This window comes from Nomia melanderi, unplaced genomic scaffold, assembly GCF_051020985.1.
Source record: "Nomia melanderi isolate GNS246 unplaced genomic scaffold, iyNomMela1 scaffold0136, whole genome shotgun sequence".
Classification (NCBI taxonomy): Eukaryota; Metazoa; Arthropoda; class Insecta; order Hymenoptera; family Halictidae; genus Nomia; species Nomia melanderi.
In genome coordinates, this window is record NW_027475251.1 from 55,001 (window position 1) to 60,000 (window position 5,000).

Here is a 5,000-nt window from a genome sequence, read left to right on the forward strand (position 1 = left end):
TACCAACTCCGCACGAATTACCACATGGGTATATCCGCGCATATACATCAGGAGGACCTCCAAAAATTTCAAACTCTCCCGTGTATCTCTCCGAGATCTTTTTAGAAGAAAAAGAATCTCGGATGTCACATCGACTTTCAGGTTTGTAAGCACGTATGCTCGAGCGCTCTCCATCGTGTAAGCACGGACATAACGCACGAAGTCCGAAGACCGCGTACGTTAACATGCTGGACATATCGAGAAAGCGCGAACCATGCTAGGCGTACCCATGTCGAGGCCCTCGCGTTAAAGATCATACTCTTCTTTTCGTTCTCTCTTCTTTGCCCAGAAATAATATATATTTCTTATAATATATACCTCTTAGTTTATGTATTTCTCTCTTAGGACACCTCAATTTTATATGTATATATTATATTTCATTCGAACAATTTTTGTTCGTCGCCCCTTTTTGTGTGTAGTATTTCGTTTGGTCTTTGCCATTAAATTTTTGTATACGAAAAATATATTTTCGCTCGGATAGAAAACCCCTTTTGGGTTTCTGAGAGTTGATGTGAGAGTCGTACAAGTATAACGAATATACGTTGTATCCAACCCAACATTCTGGGCTTACCACATAAGGGCCATTCGGTCTGAGACACCGACCCGTGGTCATGCTGTGTAGAGAAAAATTCGCAACGGAACGCGGTACAGAACAGTCGAGGAATGGACCTCGAGGAGCTGAACGACTGCTTCTCGACCGAGATCGTAGAATAGCCGCTCGCCCGCCGCTGCGCCGACCGGTCCGCTCGAACCGACGTGCTCTCTTATAGTAACCAAACGGGCGGCCGCGACGACCGCGGCGCCGGCCGCTCAGCACGGGCGCTTATGGTGGTAAACTGCCGCGCGTACAGACCAACCGGCCGGGCTGCTGGTACTTAGCCGCTGAAACTATGGTCGATTCGAACATATATTAACATACGATTTTTATTCGATAAATCGTTATTGTACATATTAAACGTTAGTTTCCACCGAAAGAAAAATTTTTTAGAATTTTTTTTTTCCAAAAATTGCAAGAGTAAACTTTTTTAATATTCGATTTAAAAATTTTTAAATGCTTAATCCTTACATTAAACTACTGGGAGAACTCAGAAATCATAATGAAAAAAATTACAAAAATTTATTTTTCTCAGAAACTCCGAAAAACAGAGTGGTCGAATCCGTGCAAGCCGGAATTTTTCTAAGTCCCCACGGTCAAGAGTAAACTTTTTTAATAAGCGTTTTAAAATTATTTCAATGTTTAATCCATGCGTAAACATGAAGTTTATTAACGTTTTTAACATTAAAAAAAATTACAAAAATTTATTTTTCAAAAAAAATGGAAAAAACCGATTCGTCGGAGCGAGGTGTCCTGCCCGTGCGGTAATTCCAGCAGGCGAATCGGACTTCCCGAAATTTTTCTAAGTCCCACGGTCGACACCAACTTTTTTAATAAGCGTTTTAAAATTATTTCAATGTTTAATCCATGCGTAAACATGAAGTTTATTAACGTTTTTAACATTAAAAAAAATTACAAAAATTTATTTTTCGGAAAAAAAGGAAAAAACCGATTCGGCGGAGCGAGGTGTCCAGCCCGTGCGGTAATTCCAGCAGGCGAATCGGACTTCCCGAAATTTTTCTAAGTCCCACGGTCGACACCAACTTTTTTAATAAGCGTTTTAAAATTATTTCAATGTTTAATCCATGCGTAAACATGAAGTTTATTAACGTTTTTAACATTAAAAAAAATTACAAAAATTTATTTTTCGGAAAAAATGGAAAAAACCGATTCGTCGGAGCGAGGTGTCCTGCCCGTGCGGTAATTCCAGCAGGCGAATCGGACTTCCCGAAATTTTTCTAAGTCCCACGGTCGACACCAACTTTTTTAATAAGCGTTTTAAAATTATTTCAATGTTTAATCCATGCGTAAACATGAAGTTTATTAACGTTTTTAACATTAAAAAAAATTACAAAAATTTATTTTTCGGAAAAAAAGGAAAAAACCGATTCGGCGGAGCGAGGTGTCCAGCCCGTGCGGTAATTCCAGCAGGCGAATCGGACTTCCCGAAATTTTTCTAAGTCCCACGGTCGACACCAACTTTTTTAATAAGCGTTTTAAAATTATTTCAATGTTTAATCCATGCGTAAACATGATGTTTATTAACGTTTTCAACGTTAAAAAAAATTACAAAAATTTATTTTTCAAAAAAAATGGAAAAAACCGATTCGTCGGAGCGAGGTGTCCTGCCCGTGCGGTAATTCCAGCAGGCGAATCGGACTTCCCGAAATTTTTCTAAGTCCCACGGTCGACACCAACTTTTTTAATAAGTGTTTTAAAATTATTTCAATGTTTAATCCATGCGTAAACATGAAGTTTATTAACGTTTTTAACATTAAAAAAAATTACAAAAATTTATTTTTCGGAAAAAATGGAAAAAACCGATTCGTCGGAGCGAGGTGTCCTGCCCGTGCGGTAATTCCAGCAGGCGAATCGGACTTCCCGAAATTTTTCTAAGTCCCACGGTCGACACCAACTTTTTTAATAAGCGTTTTAAAATTATTTCAATGTTTAATCCATGCGTAAACATGATGTTTATTAACGTTTTCAACGTTAAAAAAAATTACAAAAATTTATTTTTCAAAAAAAATGGAAAAAACCGATTCGTCGGAGCGAGGTGTCCTGCCCGTGCGGTAATTCCAGCAGGCGAATCGGACTTCCCGAAATTTTTCTAAGTCCCACGGTCGACACCAACTTTTTTAATAAGTGTTTTAAAATTATTTCAATGTTTAATCCATGCGTAAACATGAAGTTTATTAACGTTTTTAACATTAAAAAAAATTACAAAAATTTATTTTTCGGAAAAAATGGAAAAAACCGATTCGTCGGAGCGAGGTGTCCTGCCCGTGCGGTAATTCCAGCAGGCGAATCGGACTTCCCGAAATTTTTCTAAGTCCCACGGTCGACACCAACTTTTTTAATAAGCGTTTTAAAATTATTTCAATGTTTAATCCATGCGTAAACATGATGTTTATTAACGTTTTCAACGTTAAAAAAAATTACAAAAATTTATTTTTCAAGAAAAATGGAAAATACCGATTCGGCGGAGCGAGGTGTCCAGCCCGTGCGGTAATTCCAGCAGGCGAATCGGACTTCCCGAAATTTTTCTAAGTCCCACGGTCGACACCAACTTTTTTAATAAGCGTTTTAAAATTATTTCAATGTTTAATCCATGCGTAAACATGATGTTTATTAACGTTTTCAACGTTAAAAAAAATTACAAAAATTTATTTTTCAAGAAAAATGGAAAATACCGATTCGGCGGAGCGAGGTGTCCAGCCCGTGCGGTAATTCCAGCAGGCGAATCGGACTTCCCGAAATTTTTCTAAGTCCCACGGTCGACACCAACTTTTTTAATAAGTGTTTTAAAATTATTTCAATGTTTAATCCATGCGTAAACATGACGTTTATTAACGTTTTTGACATTAAAAAAAATTACAAAAATTTATTTTTCAAAAAAAATGGAAAAAACCGATTCGTCGGAGCGAGGTGTCCAGCCCGTGCGGTAATTCCAGCAGGCGAATCGGACTTCCCGAAATTTTTCTAAGTCCCACGGTCGACACCAACTTTTTTAATAAGCGTTTTAAAATTATTTCAATGTTTAATCCATGCGTAAACATGATGTTTATTAACGTTTTCAACGTTAAAAAAAATTACAAAAATTTATTTTTCAAAAAAAATGGAAAAAACCGATTCGTCGGAGCGAGGTGTCCTGCCCGTGCGGTAATTCCAGCAGGCGAATCGGACTTCCCGAAATTTTTCTAAGTCCCACGGTCGACACCAACTTTTTTAATAAGTGTTTTAAAATTATTTCAATGTTTAATCCATGCGTAAACATGACGTTTATTAACGTTTTTGACATTAAAAAAAATTACAAAAATTTATTTTTCAAAAAAAATGGAAAAAACCGATTCGTCGGAGCGAGGTGTCCAGCCCGTGCGGTAATGCCAGCAGGCGATCCGGGGTACTCGAAATTTTTCTAAGTCCCGACGGTCAAGAGTAAACTTTTTCATCGCATATTTCAAAATTTTTTCAATGTTTAATCTACGCATAAAAACGCAGTTTATCGCAGTTTTTAACGTTGAGAAAATTGACAAAAATTTTTTTTTCACTGAAAATGGAAAAAATGTATCGGTCGATGCGGGCTATCCAGGCCGTGCGGTAATTCCAGCAGGCGATCCGGGGTACTCGAAATTTTTCTAAGTCCCGACGGTCAAGAGTAAACTTTTTCATCACATATTTCAAAATTTTTTTAATGTTTAATCCACGCATAAAAACGCAGTTTATTAACGTTTTTAACGTTGAGAAAATTGACAAAAATTTTTTTTTCACTGAAAATGGAAAAAATGTATCGGTCGATGCGGGCTATCCAGGCCGTGCGGTAATTCCAGCAGGCGATCCGGGGTACTCGAAATTTTTCTAAGTCCCGACGGTCAAGAGTAAACTTTTTCATCACATATTTCAAAATTTTTTTAATGTTTAATCCACGCATAAAAACGCAGTTTATTAACGTTTTTAACGTTGAGAAAATTGACAAAAATTTTTTTTTCACTGAAAATGGAAAAAATGTATCGGTCGATGCGGGCTGTCCAGGCCGTGCGGTAATTCCAGCAGGCGATCCGAGGTACTCGAAATTTTTCTAAGTCCGAACGGTCAAGAGTAAACTTTTTCATCACATATTTCAAAATTTTTTTAATGTTTAATCCACGCATAAAAACGCAGTTTATTAACGTTTTTAACGTTGAGAAAATTGACAAAAATTTTTTTTTCACTGAAAATGGAAAAAATGTATCGGTCGATGCGAGCTGTCCAGGCCGTGCGGTAATTCCAGCCGGCGATCCGAGGTACTCGAAATTTTTCTAAGTCCGAACGGTCAAGAGTAAACTTTTTCATCACATATTTCAAAATTTTTTCAATGTTTAATCCA